At 33.9% G+C, this 16595-nt stretch overlaps 1 protein-coding gene across 8 annotated transcripts in view; it reads right to left on the bottom strand.

Annotated features, from left to right (window-relative positions):
- The window catches only part of LOC143246220 (CUGBP Elav-like family member 2), a 194262-nt gene extending 179468 nt beyond the window's left edge, over positions 1-14794 (bottom strand). For 2 of the 8 annotated variants that reach the window (XM_076492566.1, XM_076492587.1), the window contains exon 1: positions 14581-14794. The gene's annotated coding sequence lies outside the window, so the exon portion shown is untranslated. The remainder of the gene's footprint in view (positions 1-14580) is intronic. The other 6 variants (XM_076492535.1, XM_076492524.1, XM_076492556.1 and 3 more) reach the window with 5 other exon arrangements.
- Positions 14795-16595: the final 1801 nt, after the last annotated feature.

Raw genomic sequence — 16595 nt, 5'->3', positions numbered from 1 at the left:
TAAGATCAGAATTGTCCATTGCTTTTAAAACTTCCAAACTATTAACAGAATATTTCAATAGAAGATTCCTTCCTACAAATACATCGATCAGTTAGTATGTGTTGATTGGTTTTGATACATTAAACAACATAAATAGTTAATTCTATAACAAATAAAAGTTATAAAAAAGAAATATTTCTCTTCATTCTAATCATAGAACAAAGGGGTGCAGACTGGCTATATGGCAGAGCTCTGGATTTCGGAACTTTCTTAAAATCCGTACGATACCAAAAATCATTCCCCGCATTTTCAGTTATAGGTGCTTTATAAAGGTTGAAATCAATTTATTAACGTGTATAACTGATAGTAGGGTGTTGGCTACTAGCTGTCTTCCATCTTATCAGTAACTCAAATTTAGGGAAAGCGTCAAATAACCTTGCCATAAATATAAATGCATAAAGCACGTGCTGAAATTAGATGTTATGCACTTTAAATTAACAGCGAATGTTCCATTTTGTTTCTACACCTTTAATTTTAGTTCAATACACGTTAACGTTACAACTTTGTATGGGCTTATGACAGCATCTTATTTGTTTGGTCAACTGCTGAATGTGTTTAGTGTTGAACAATTGAGTGTTGTTTCATAAAATATAACACGTACAAAAGATGCTTATCACGAATCTTACTAGTCTAAATTAGTTTTTGAGTAAGTGAGATGTATAATTGCAATAAAAAATCGATAATGTCCATTTGAAACTACATCTGCTAAATGAAATTTGAAATACATAAATTCACACAGAAATGAAATTCTCTCTCTAACTCTTACCATGAGAATGTTTCTTATAGTTAGAGTTCCACAGTTTATAATGTTGTCCAAATATAATCTAATTAAAAAATAAGGAACCATTTCAACCACGTGTGAAGATGAAATCATTTTAAAATTAAAAAAATCTGACGATTGTTTAGTGAGTTCTGCTGCTGATCACAAGATCCAAGATTCGATACCTGATATTGCTGAACACACTATAATAGGCATAACGTGTACATCAGTATCTATGTATGTAACCAGAACTCCTGCGCCATCTATTGAATGGCACCATAACCTGACGATGACCGAAGAAGGTCGAAACGTTGTTCGCTCCTCTACATAAAAATTTTCTCAACCCAAACCAGTCGTTTTTAACATATGTAGAAAAATTACTGTGATACGTGAAACAACTACTTCTTTATAATAGAACACAATTTAAAATAAAACTACTCTCTTCGCAACAAATACACAACTTTCACTAGAAATGTATGTGAGAGTTTGATTGATGCAGTTTTTAAATGTAGTACTTTGAAACTTTACTTCTTGAAAGCTATTATTACTTTTTCAATAAGCGGTATCACTTTAAATATATAAAAGCATTACAGTTTATGCCTGTAAAATCCATGAAAATTTTAAGCTCTGTACAATGAATAATTTTGATGCAATGAGTTGCGTATGAACATAGTCAGAACAATTTTCCCATGCAAAACTATCCAGAAAAAAATTCAATTTTAGAGAATGTTCACTTTTTCTAAATTTTTAGTAAGGTATGAATAATACGATGAGTGTTTTGTAGCACAAACAGCTGCCTGTTCGTTGACGTTTCTGCTAGTATAAGTAATAGCCAATTCCGTTCTTCACTTGAAAGAGCTAGATGAACTTCTTGTCGTGCTAAATTCTGCTTGCTGACTCCTTCTGATGCTGAGGGCGAGAACCTCGGATGACCGAGGAAGAGTACACAAAATACAAAAGGTTTGGAAGCCTATGCCTAAGGGAGTATGGAAAAGCATGCACGTAAGCTGTTGATCAGGGTAAAAATCCCAATTTTAATTCCGAAAGTATCCCGAAGGGTTTCAAAGGAGTGTTCTATTATTAATCGAGAGCAAATGAACATATAAATATATATACATCTGTTTATATTTTTCTTTAGGAAGAGCACTATAAGTGGAATAATGGTTTACGTATTCGGATCATGAATCCGAAAGTCCACGATTCGTGACACGTCTTCGCAAATATTTTGAAGCTGTGATTATACTATGAAACCCCAATATTCCGTCAGATAAGAAAGAGTAGCCCAATCGTTGATGGTGTGTGACGTTCGCTAGATGCGTTTTCTTACGTATACCAGTTCACAAATTTAAAACAAATATGCAAAGATAACCATATCTGTAGCTTTATGAAAAAATTCTGAATAAAAACATACAGAATGAATGGTAATCGGGCGTGTAATGGTCATATTATAAAAATTATAATTAAATATATTTTAGAGTTATACCAAATTAAATACATTTATGCAAATTTTTATGCAAGTTCTAATTTTCCTTGAATATTTCAGATGTTTCAACAGTTTTAGCCAAATATTAAGTGGCTATATTCGTAATCATCAAGTTAATGACGTATATTTGTCTCGTGATTGCAGCAGTTTTTAAAAGTAAATTCAAAATTTTGTGGTGTGGTCTTATTTTATAATAAGAACTGTTCAGTATTCGTATGTGAAGAAATATTCTAGTTGAGAATGATAAAAAATATGTCTGTTTTATATTTGAGAATAGTTGTTGAATTCGTAAAAAGAGGTTAACAGCCGTTTTTATTGCGTGTCCAGAGCCCCAAAGTAGTTTGCGGACCTATAATGCTACAGACTGGGTTTCGATACCGTAGTGAGCAGAGCAAGAATAGCCTATCATGTGGTTTTACGTAATATGCATCATGTTATCATTATTGTTCTAAAAGTAAGTTTAGAAAAATTGCTTCTTTCAAGACTCTTAGAAAATAATCCGTTTATCCAAAATGTTAGAACCATTAGAAATGACATTGTTCTGTGGCCTATCTAAAAAGTTTTAATGCGTTTTCATAATATGTCTTATTTTTTGTTATTTGCAACGTGGACGACACATTATGCAACATACAGCGTACACAGTCAGGTAACCTTACCGAATTTTAAAACTAGTATCCATACTTCAAATGTAATGTCAAATAAATTAAAGTGTTCAAGTTTTTCAGTTTTTGATGTTGCTATAAATCTTGTGGTTGTTGAAAGGTTCATGCATTATAGTTTATTTTCTATAACATGTTGAAAAGTATTTCGATGCTGAATACGATAAATAGTTATACTAGTGTTGCATTTTGCTATTTAGCATTATCTACTAGTAACTGATCTATTATTAAGAGGGTTAGTAGATTGAAATAGCTTCAGAATCTTTATTATAATCACTGAGAATATTAGGTTTGTATCCTAATTTTGATTGCCCCGCTCTCGACGAATCAGGTATGTAATAGTAAAGGTTTAAGACGCTAAACTACTGAGTTCGATCCCCACAATGCCAACAGTAAATAAATCCTATTGAGCAACTTTTGGCTAAATCAAAAAACATTAATTATATTTAAGGTTATAGAATTTTTTAAGATCATTAACTTTAGATCTGATACATTTGACATTAGAGATACAAAACCTATTTTGAAAAATAATATTTAACTTCGGCCTCATTAACGTTAGATCTGAATACGGTAAAACTATTAAGATCTATGACTAGTCTAACTAAACCAACCATTGTTTTAGACTTAGACTTGCAAAGTTTCAGTTATATAGATAAGCTCAAGTGTGTTTAGGAGCTCATTATACTGTGCATATGTGCAAAGGGATAAAACTCGTGTTGTGCATAGAAGGATTTGTGGAAGGAAGTAGGTGCTGCCTGCATCACTGATCATATTTGGAATATAGATTACTTCTTTGGAATATGTATACATTTAGTTTTCCTTATCAGTTCTCTTCCTCTCAAGTAAACGAATTCCAATAGTTTCTTGTATTTCAAGTTTAATTACCTAAATACGCGGTTTTCTATCAGTCAATCGTTTCTTGCACTACATGCTGCGTCCATGCCTGTTTTACTTTGAGATTCAGCAACATAAAACTCACTGTTATTTCTGATTAAGCTAAACAGGTAAGTAATTAAAAAAAATCACTGCTAACATTACTATTTGAAAATATGAATATTACAAAATTTCGAGCATCATGGATTCTGTTTTAGAATATCCAAAACCCATGCATTTTAAAATCACGATATTAATAGGATAAAAGTTTTCCTGTAACTAGCTTTGAACAACAAAGGGATCCGCGATACGTATTTTACGGTATGTTTTTTTTTTTGCTACCATAGAAATTAATATTTTAAACTTACTTTTTAAAGTTTTTTTTTTCAAATCAATATGGAATCTCGTTTTACTTAGAAAGATCAAAGAAAATGTCATCGTATGAAAAGAAATCTAAGAGTTTTGGATAAATTTAATCTCCAAAGAACGTTTATAAACATCGAACGAAAAGCTTTAGGCTTAAAAAAAGTAGCACAGCGCCTACGGAGGTGAAGCTACGATATTACACTAACTTCTCATCATAGGGCAACTTTTTCGTAGCTATTCTCAGGATGATAAGCCACCAAATGAAGTTTCACTTTTTACTAATACGTTTCTGTTAGAAATCTGGAAAAACGAAAAAATATCTACAATAAAAATAGTGTACGAGAAATTAAGTAAATTTTACTGACAAAGATAAGAAGAAGAAAAACAAAAAAACACTTAAAAACTGCATATCACACGCCTAGCAGTTTCTATTTTATGGACATATTTGTTGGGGGAGATGTTAAGAACCTAGTTCAATTAATAAACTGAAGCTATGACAGAAGAAATTTTGGTAGAACGTCTGTGCTGCTTGTATCACGTTATACACCAAAATTTTAATTGACTTGTAATAGAATGAATGCTTTGAATTTCGCGCAAAGCTACTCACGGGCTATCTGCGCTAGCCGTCTCAAATTTAGCAGTGTAAGACAAGAGGGAAGGCAGCTAGTCATCACCACCCACCGCCAACTCTTGGGCTACTCTTTTATCAACGAATAGTGGGATTGACCGTCACATTATAACGCCCTCTACGGCTAAAAGGCCCGAGCATGTTTGGTGCGACGGGGATTTAAACCTGCGACCTTTGGATTACGAGTCGAGTGTCTTAACCACCTAGCCATGCCGGGCACAACATGTAATAGAGAAGAGCGTTATACCTTAATTTAAGTTACAATTTGCTACAATTACTAGTGACTTTGAAAAGAGTGAAAGCAAACAAAAATATATAAACAATTAATGATATGTTTTTGAGAGTTATCTCTTATATCTACTTTACCATAATAATAATTAAAAATAAACCTATAATTAATGTAATATGGAACTAATTAATAAATTACTCGAAAGGTTTAAAGCTTTACATATACATTAATGGCAGACAGATCAGGAATAGTCTTAGTTTTAAAATATGATCAAAGTTAACTTGTATGATGATTATAAAGGTATTATCCGTAATTCATATATATAGTAAATTAAAAAGATATCTGTGCTAATACCTTGAAAAACTCATGCACATTTCTTTTTTCATTGAAGGAAAATGGAACATTTGGAAGTTAGCAACATTTTTTCCCTTAACAGCAGCTGTTGCTGATTAATAGGGGTCACTAATGTAGCAATTAAAGATAGTTATAGAAGAATTAATTTATCATATGGTTAATGTAATAAATTATGCATTTGGTTATTACTTGACAAGTATAATATAATCAATCAATAATAAATTATAATAATGGGTTTTTGAATATAGTTTTCCCCGGCAGAAACCACAAGATAGATTTTGCATTAATAAACATCATGGGAATAAGCGATAAATATGTGAAATAAAAATCTCTAATTTTGTATCAGAATTCAATAAAAAGTAAACCACGGCTATTAAACGAATGCATAATGACGGTCAATTTTTCACTGAGTTGATCTACAAGTTTAAATAGCTTTTCTATTTCTATTGGTTTTTTTTTACTTATTTTTGGAGCAGTAATTTTGATGGCTAATAAAACTAAAAATTGGGTTTCGACACCAACAGTAGACAGAGAGCAGGTATTCCATTGTGTGACGTTGTGTTTAATAACAAACACTTACGTTTATTTGTTGATACTGGATGACTTTTTTGTTTTCAGTCCAACGATATTTCAAATGTTATTTATATTTATGTAAAAAGTCTTAAATATACTCTCCATAACCCCTCTTCCGAAAAACGGGTCATCCCTTTTTTATTGTTATCCACTGAACATATACTTGCTTTTGGGTTTATCATCAAATTCTTGAACATTTTGAGGTAATTTTCTTCCTTTAGCGATAAAATGACATCTATAGGAATGTTACAATTAGCATATTTTTCTGTTATGTCTCATATGTATAATATTAGTTCTCTTTTCACGTAAGTATCCATTATGTATTAAACACTACTGAATAATTACAACAAAAACATCTTCTTATGACACAACGTGTTAAAATGTTTTTTTTTAATTTTGTGCAAAGCTACTCGAGGGCTATCTGCGCTAGCCGTCCCTAATTTAGCAGTGTAAGAATAGAGAGAAGGAAGCTAGTCATCACCACCCACCGCCAACTCTTGGGCTACTCTTTTACCAACGAATAGTGGGATTGACCGTCACATTATAAGGTCCCCACGGCTGAAAGGGCAAACATGTTTTGTGCGACCGGGATTCGAGCCCGCGACCCTCAGATTATGAATCTAACGCCTTAACACACTTGGCCATGCCGGGCCTTTACGTGTTAAAAATGGAAAATAACCAATCAATGTCCTATCTAAAAGTTTTCATATCTAAATAAGCAAAGTAAATTTTGATATGTGTATATTAATTTACGGTAAAATTCTGTAGTGGTTCATTAAATATACAAATATAAACATTTCACTCAGTGTATTCTTTTACTGGAAAAAAAAAGACAAAAAATACTCATTTTATACAACTCGGTTAGTTACGCACAGCATGAAATCCTCGCGTGGTGGAACTGATGTTTACATAACTTTCTTTTTCTGCTCCAAGTATATAGTACATTTACGAGTTTCGTTTTATCTTTATCTATATACCACCTAAAACACGTTTATTCTCGATTTGCACCCTAACCTTGTCTACATAAAGTAAGCTGTGTCTTAAATGCACTTTTCAACGCCCTAAAGATAGTAGCTCAGTACGTGATATTACGCTTCCTTTAAAAAACACGTGCTTCCTTAATTACCATCTAAAAGGCCGAAATTTTAAATGTGTACCTGTTAAAACGTGTTTGTGAACGAGCGATCGTTGAATAGAACGCAGTAAGAGGTACGTTCCTATGTAACTCTTTCTTTGAATATTTTCTTATTTATAAATTCTTGACAAATTAAAGGTGGTACAGGTGTTTTAATTTGCACACTTTTTAATGAAAACGTTAAAGGATGAAATAGTCATGGACAATGAGTTTCACATTTTTCAAAGATTGAATTTTTTTAGCAACAAGTCTCATTTTCTGCTGTGTTTTCAACAAGCGTGATCCAATTTTTGGTATATGTGAAATATTGGTGAGTCTGAAATTTCCAGGAGATCCACACTTTTAATACAATCAATACATTTAAAACTAGTGTTTATGAGTTAATTTTATTACTTTTGAAGAAAATATGCCAAACCTAAATTGCCGTTGACCTTGTAGGTATGTATACACGATCAAGTGTTTTAACATTTAGATAAGTTAAATAATGTGTTTAAATAACAGATGCCGTGTCGCTGGTGTTCTACGTTTCTCTACGAGCCTTCCAATGGATGTCTGTTCCTCTTAAACCTGTAACTCATTCCACTCTCGTGTAGCGATTGGATACGTCATAACTGCCTCCCCGCTAACCCAACGGTCCGACATGGCCAGGTGGATAAGGCACTCGACTCGTAATCTGAAGGTCACGTGTTCGAATCCCTGTCACACCAAACATTCTCGCCCTTTCAGGAGTGGGGGCGTTATAATGTGATGGTCAACCCCACTCTTCGTTGGTAAAAGAGTAGCCCAAGAGTTTGCGGTGGGTGGTGATAACTAGCTGCCTTCTCTCTAGTCCTACACTGGTAAATTAGAGACGGCTAGCTTTGCGCGAAATTCAAAAGAAAGCCAATCCTATCCCCTAGTGGCTCAGTGGTAAGTCTAATGGCTTGTAACGATAAAAACCGGATTTCATTACCCGTTGTCGACACAGCACTGATATCGCATTTTGTAACTTTAAATGCTTAACAAGAAACATAGCAAAAAAATGACATATCTCAACTACTACATTATAATACGTTTATAACTCAAAACCATAAATTCTAGAGGATTGTTTTAACTGCTCATATACAAATAAATCTAAATACAAAGCACACACAAAGAATGAGCTATTTGTGTTGTTCTTACCATGAGTATCGAACAATGCATTGTAGCCTATAAACCCTAAAACTTGCCGCTGAACCATTGTGGAAAGAGGTGTCTTCCGTAATGAAGACAATACAATGAAACTCTAAACCAGGTATCATAATTTTTGTTGAGGACTGAAAAAATGTATATAAAATTATAAAAAAATTTTTTTGAAAGTAAGTACGAAGCTACACAATGGGCTATCTGTGCTTTGCCCACCACTTGTATCGAAACCTGGTTTCTGGCGTTATAAGTCCGCAGACATACCGCTGTGTCACTAGGGGGGAGGGTGATATAAAATTATGTGGAGAAACTGCAGTTGCCTATAGTGTCTCAGCGGTATAACCTATTTGTGTAGCTTTGTGCCTAATAACAATTTAAAAAAAACAATCAGTTGCGGTTCTTCACTGACTTCGTTAACATGCTGTCGATTTCTAAAATATATGAGATAACTATTTCCTTTTTAAAACTGAAGCGTCCTCTGAAGATTATTTCAGTTGTTTGTAAACTGGAAAGCTCAGTCAAATCAGAAAGCAACAGACTCTTTCTTCAAAAATACCTTTAGTAATTTCTGGTGAAACTGTAACGTGTTTACATATATGCGTATCCTATAGCGGATATATAATTCAAAACACATTCGCAAGAAAGTTACATTCAAATTACTGATGCAAGAACTCTTACAAGGTAAGCCTTTTTCAATAACGCCAAAGGGGAAAATATGAGTAATAGGCGTTCAAAATATTTAGGTTCTGTCGTAATAATGTGTCTATAAACGCATTAATAAAAAAAAAGTACATTGTGTTTTTTTTTTAATTTCGCACAAAACTACTCGAGAGCTATCTGTCCCTAATTTAGTAGTGTAAGACTAAAGTGAAGGCCGCTAGTCATCACCACCCACCGCCAACTCTTGGGCTACTCTTTTACCAACGAATAGTGAGATTGATCGTAACATTATAACGCCCCCACGGCTGAAAGAGCAAGTATGTTTGGAGTGATGGGGATGCGAACCCGCGACCCTGAGATGACGAGTCGCACGTCTTAACACGCTTGGCCATGCCGGGTCCAGTACATTGTGAAAATATATTTCTGTGTAAATGCAAATCCATCTGATTTTCATTCATAAATGCAATATATTATTTAACAGGGAAGATACACTTAAAAAAATTTAAACCATCATTAAATTTAACATAAATACACATTTGTAGAATGTTTATTTATTGTTCATGTACAAGAACAACTGTAGAATGATCACATGAGATATAACATGATTACTTCAATCTTATTAATGCACAAATGTGATGATATTATGGTTAGTGTACGATAAATTGGGAATGAGCAAGGATTACTCTAACTTTCTAAAATAATTAGAACTTGCCCAGTTGAATAGAAAGTAATTATCAATGACAGTTTCTTTTACTGTCTTTACAGAGACTTTCGCCATTGTGAAAAATCGAAGATCAATGTGCCTTCCACTAGGGGAAACTGTAACTTAAGTAAAAACAATTATTGGACAGGTATGCAAAGTAAAAACGATACCGTATTGGATCTTAATTAAAGTTCAATGTTGGTTCAAAGTATTCAGTTACCATGTTAAGGGCATTTCAGAAAAACGTTATACGTAACTAAAAAAAACCGGTTCGAGGCATAAATTGAAAAGTGAATCCTCTTTGGTGGTTAGAGCGCAAACTGTGGCGATTGTGTGACTGAAAATGTATGGAGCAAAGGGTTATGTACGTTACATTAAAATGATTTTGAGGATACAATTCAACAAGTCACGTGAAGCGGCTGAAATTATAAGGTTGCTGCGAAACAGCGCATACCGTATGTATGCATTTGGATGTTGTTTTGAGCTTTATAATCGTTTCTATGTCACTCAACATTTATTACTTTAGGGAATGTTATGTTTCTAGCGCAAAATATCCATAAACTCGTATAATAAACATGTGTCGAGGGAGAAGATTTAGTATTTCCATGATAGGGATATTCCTTGTACTTTATGACATTGGAAAATAAAGGAACGTGAATCAATTTAGGTTACCATAAAAAATAGACCTACAATAGGTCGCATCCCAACAACGTTAAGCATGTGAGAGCCAAGCAGAGAAGTTAGTTACAGAAGAAATATGCGAGTCCCAGACAATGGTGTCAACAAAATCTACAAGAATCTCCATCAGTAGACGTGGCCAAAAGAATAAAGATCCTCCAAGATAAGACTTCTTGTCAAGGCACTAGAACTGTATGAGATTGAACTGTTGTAAAAAGTTATGGGAAACCGTCGTCTTCGTATAATATATGGATCATGGAAAGTATGCAAGACATTGGTGTACTGTGGATATGACAACCTTACGACAGAACTTTCTTTAACGGAAACTACACAGCAGAGCTATCGTTACAATGCACGATTGTTACCTAAAGCATGGTTGGACGCCTTGCGACGTGGTGAGGCTCTACAATGATTTTCCTAAAACGTACTCAAACTATGTATGTTCTTTTGAATCATGTTGTATGTTTTTACTGTCATAACAATAGATATAAAATACTGAGGAAACAATATAAAGCACTTGGCCCTGCGTTTCTTCTTTCAATAGTGTTTCCTAATTCAGTCTAATGATTTATGAAATATTCTTGTAACAGGGATTGAATTGTTTGAATTGTTTAGAAGAGCGAATGATATTCAGAGGTACTTGAGCATTGTTACCAATTATTTCCATCCATATTGCCACACTGTTTCTCTTAAAACAAACCGACATCGGGCTATATGTTGAGCCCACCTAGAGGAATCGAACCCCTGATTTTAGCTTTGTAAATCCGTAGATATATACCGCTGTACTAGTCGGGGGGCGTTTTGCCACACTTCTACTCCTATTTTTCCATAACAATATTGCAAATGGTCATTACAGTTGTATTTTCCAAATTTGGTTAACATAATCACCGGGCCTTATTTCGACTGACCATCTTTGAAAGTCGCATTCGCCACTATACTTCTCTGCCAGCATCTGTGAACCAAATGGTGACCCTACTCTTCGTCAAGTAAGCTGCAATCAAATAAACCCTTCGGACTTCAGTCGCATAAGGCATGTATAGGATGTTCTTGAGAGATGTGCCACACTCAATAGGTGACCAAGACACTGAATATTTCTTGAAAACAACTCTTTCTAAGGGAGTTACGATGACTTAAAGCTTTATAAATACTCTGATTTTAAACATTCCAAATTGTTTCTACTCCGTACTGGAGTGAAGTGTCATAATAAGTAGATATTTTAAAGCCAAAGTTACGAAATGTTTATTAATGAGGATAAACTGAACGACCAATCACTTACATTACAAGCCACATGATTGATTATCAGATACCTGGTTTTGTTTGTTTTGAATCTCGCACAAAGGTATTCGAGGGCTATCTGCGCTAGCCCTCCTTAATTTAGCAGTGTAAGACTAGAGGGAAGGCAGCTAGCCATCACCACCCACCACCAACTCTTGGGCTACTCTTTTACCAACGAATAGTGGGAATTGACCGTCACATTATAACGCCCTCACGGCTGAAAGGGCGAACATATTTGGTGCGACCGGGATTCGAACTCGCAACCCTCAGGTTACGAGTCGAACACCTTAACCCACCTGGCCATACCGGGGATATTATAAGGTATATAGCTGAATAATTTATTACTGTTCTTCTATCAGGCTGAATCATTATTTGGTAGGAGAAATCATAATCTGTATTAAATGTTAACAGAAATATTTTGTTTAAAAAACTATTCAATATATTGTATGATTTACAAGAACAATAAGATTTGCTTTCTTACTGTTTAAAAAAATAGCAACCACTCTTTTGAAGTAACAAAGGACTTTTCAATGCATAAAATATTTACATTTGAATCTCTAATATTGTTTCTTTATTACTACCTTACGCACTGAAGTTATAATTAAACTGTTTCTCTTTATTGAATTTTGTGCAGAGGTATTTAAAGAATATCTGCACTAGCAATCTCTGACTGAAGTGATAGGCTAGAGAGAAGCTAGCTAGTAAACGTTACACAACGTTAACTATTCTAATTAAATATACACCTTATACCTTACAACTCCTACAAGGTTGAAATAATATGTTTGGTGATGGGATTTAATCCTACGACCCGTAGACGCGAGTCTAAAATCCCTAACTGCCATCAGGCTATGCCATGCCTTGTTGAACGCTTAAAAATGAAATGCTAGAAGTGTCTTGTAAGTGAAATAGCATCCTTTAATACAAAACATAATTGATTCTGTTGGATAACACAATTTTCGTGCCATGGTCAATTGAACACTATAGTTTCAAGATATATTACTACGTAAAAGTTAATTTTACATTAAACTTTGTTACGTAATTTAAGCCCTTTGAATAACGTTCCTTTATGATCGACCTAGAATGAGGGATGAGAAATCTTGTATTTTCAAAACTGATGTTCACATCCGGCCATTTGTAATTAACTACGAGCGAACATATGTAATATTATAGTTTATATTACTGCAAGAGGAAGATAACTCGAGCCTTCAAACTGCTTTTAAAGGCTAAATAATTTAAAAATTTAACCTCCAAAATCATATAAAGGTACATTCATAAAGGTGTTTAGTACCAGGCCGTGTATTCATCTAAAAATACTCATAATTTGAAAAATAATCTCTAGGATTGGCCTCATTAACTTTAGATCTGATACATTTGACATTAGAGATACAAAACCTATTTTGAAAAATAATATTTAACTTCGGCCTCATTAACGTTAGATCTGATAAATTGCACATTAGATATACAAAACTATTTTGAAAAATAATCTCTAACATCGGCCTGATAATAATTTAATGATGTGGTGCAACCCAGCAACTGTTGAACTGGTATTAGTATTAGAATTTGTCAATCACTGTGGGCAAATATATTTCCTATTACATTAAGTATTAATACGTGTAGAAAGGAACTAAAATTTTTAATCTATCTGAAAAGAAGACCCAAATAAAAACCCTCTTGCTTGTGATAGAGTAAAGAGATGAGAAGGTTCGTAAATTCTACGTCGTTCTGTTTCCCGTATTTACATAAATATGTATAAAGCCAGTTATAAAAAATGTGATTTTCATTTACCTATTGATCTAACTTTATAAAAGCCGAAATAGCTCGAAACCAGAATAATACCATCCCAAATTAAATATTTTTACTTTAAATATGCTATTATTCAATCTGAATTATTCTATCATACAGTGTAAGGTAGCTAGATATGATTGGCATGATGGTCTTCGCCATAAAACCTTAACCATCAGCATCCCTCCTATCCTAGTTCGCTGGATATCCAGCTTCCTCATCAATCGTGAAGCAAGTATCAAGATAAACAACTCGATCTCACACCCATTCAGTTTTAATGCAGGCGTCCCCAAGGTTCAGTACTCAGTCCACTATTATACAATATATACGTTAATGACATACCTTTTCCCTCACTAAGCTCAACCCTCATCTCACAATATGCAGACGAATATAGCACATAGCTGGGGTTCAAAAGGAGCTTTGGAAAGGTGCTTAACAACACAGTAGTTCTTATATAGGATTTACAATCTATAGTCTAGTCTTATATGGTTTTACCAAATCTATACTGAGTTGCTTTCTTTACGAACAGAGACGGAGATTGGTATCACGCTAAGACGGGGATCTATAGAAGATTGAAAACCATATCAAGTATTAATCACAGTTTAAAATAAGATATTCACTATTGATCACGAGATATATTATCAATTAACGTTAGATATGATACATCTGAAATTAGATATAATATCAACAGATAGTAGTCAGAATACTGTACTACGTCAGATAAGCTATAAATCAATTTCAGTCATATTATACCATACTATATTAGATGTGTGTTGTCTTACAACAGAAGAAACAATACCATCGAATACTAGATATTGTGTTATCTAATTTTAGATGTATTATTATTGGACGTTATAATTCAATACTGGACATTATGCAATCAGACATCAAACTTACTAACATTTAACAACAGAAAAATCAACCGCCCCAAAATAAGGAAACAAGATAAACAAGCCTCATAAGAAAAAATGTACAAATCAATGCAAAAGCAACAGAAAGTAAAGATAACATAGATTGTAAAAGAGCCAAGGAATTATATAATGTTAACTGAGGCTTAAACAAGCTATGTATCATTTCAACAGGTTCAGAAAGGGGAAAATTTGGGAGCCATATATTTAGATCCACTATTTTCCTTAAATATTCCATTCTTTGACAATAACTATACCTAATTATTAGAAATAAGCAGTAATTTGTGATTATAAACAAACTGATTGTTTACCTTAGGAGCCGAACACTATCAGGTAGCCAGCAGAATCTTTTTCTGATCTTAGACACACAAAGTGTCGTCCACTTGGTGTCAACTGGTAGCGATCCTTATTTCTATACTATACTGTATAATAAATAGCTACTTGAAACTATGGAAAGGAACGTTTGAGGCGCTACAAGAATGTGGTAAGTCAATCACTTTCGAGTTCAGCTGTGTTTGAGCGCCGACCCTGTCTCTTTGTTGATGTCTGGAGCTAGTCACAGCCTTTTGATTTCCAAATCTAGTCAACGTGTCGTTGTCTAGCACGCGCTTAGGCGTGTTGAGTATGAGAGGCGCGTGCCTAGTTACGCCACAGGCATCACGGGTGCGCCTATTTCCCCAGGGTTAGGAAAGGAAAGGAGAGATGTGCTGTGAAACCGACCGACAGCCATCAATAGTTAACTGTTAAAACTGATTAGTACTTTGCTTTGTTTCCTTGCGATGAATCAGTTTTTTTTTAAAGTGCTGATATAATACGGAAATCTGTATATTAGCTTATCATAATAATAGATACAACAAACAAAAACAGTCGTTGTCCTGTCTAATGAAACAATATATATATATGTGTATAAATATATATATATACTCTGAAAATTTTTATACGATAATGCAAAAAGAAACAATTCCGTAAAACAAAATAAATATTCTGATTTATTTACTGTACCAGTTGCTTCTACTCATAATTAACAAAAACAATAAAGATTTCAAGTGGAGAAAAGGATGAACTCAAATTTCTAATTTACTGAAAATTAACTTTCATATCATATAAAATCTATGATTTATTTTAACTCTTTTTAAATTTACCTAAAAATTTTCAGAATCGGATCCACAGGATCCAGAAATCCTTTACCTTGCCAGGTGCCAGGTGTTTTGGATGATCTGTGTAAGGCTAGTTGTTCATCCAAAGAGCACAGCATCCAAATACTTTTGTATTTTCTTGAGACAGGTATTTATTTTTCAGTGTATGTACACTAAAATGTCAGAACAAATTTTGCTTTTACCTGTAGTGAACTAGGATGTCTGTAACGACCACAGTTATTTTTTTTTCACTTTAATATTTTAGTTCAGTTGAACAGAGCTTGTTTGTTTAGAATTTAGCACAAAGCTACACAATGGGCCATCTTTGCTCTGCCCACCACGGGTATCTAAACCTGGTTTCTATCGGTGTGGGTCATGATTTTTTTTTTCACTTTAATATTTTAGTTCAGTTGAACAGAGCTTGTTTGTTTAGAATTTAGCACAAAGCTACACAATGGGCCATCTTTGCTCTGCCCACCACGGGTATCTAAACCTGGTTTCTATCGGTGTGGGTCAACAGATATACCGCTGTGCCACTGGGAGGTGGTTGAATAGGGAGACAGTAATATATTTTTGTATGATATAGAAAAAAGTCCACGTTTCTTAGTTTCAGTTAAGATTCTACACTTGAGTGTCCTAAGCTATGTATCAACAGTATAATGTATAATACTTGTCACTGTTTGCTAATTTTAAAAAGTTTTAGATTTATTCGTGAATTTGAAGGTTTTCTTTGTAAATATAGTACAAAATGTCATCTTAAGGACCTAAAGTGACAGTACTATTGTCTTGAATGGGTGAATCCCAACCTGTTAGAAAATTGCACCATTGAATCGAAATATTATACTGAAAACAAACTTGCAGTCATTCTTCTAAATATCGAAAGTTAACATTTATTCGACAAATAAACGTTATTTATTTAATTATATACGTAAAAATGTAACAATAATTGAAAATTGTAATTTTTGGAGATTTTAACGTATTTCATAGGAAAATATTAGTGATTGGGAATTTCCTGATTTTTGTTTTCTGAGCATAATAAGGAATTCATCTCCCCCCTGCCCCGAGTCGCAAATAGGTATGTTTGAGGACTTTGAACACTGGAAACCGGGTTTTGGTACCCATGGTGGGCAGAGTACAAATAGCCCAATGTGCAACTTTGTGCTCAACTACAAACAAAAACAAACAAAGAA

Source organism: Tachypleus tridentatus, chromosome 1, assembly GCF_004210375.1.
Source record: "Tachypleus tridentatus isolate NWPU-2018 chromosome 1, ASM421037v1, whole genome shotgun sequence".
Taxonomy (NCBI): domain Eukaryota; kingdom Metazoa; phylum Arthropoda; class Merostomata; order Xiphosura; family Limulidae; genus Tachypleus; species Tachypleus tridentatus.
The sequence above is the reverse complement of the archived record's forward strand: the minus strand, read 5'-3'. Positions and strand labels throughout refer to the sequence as shown.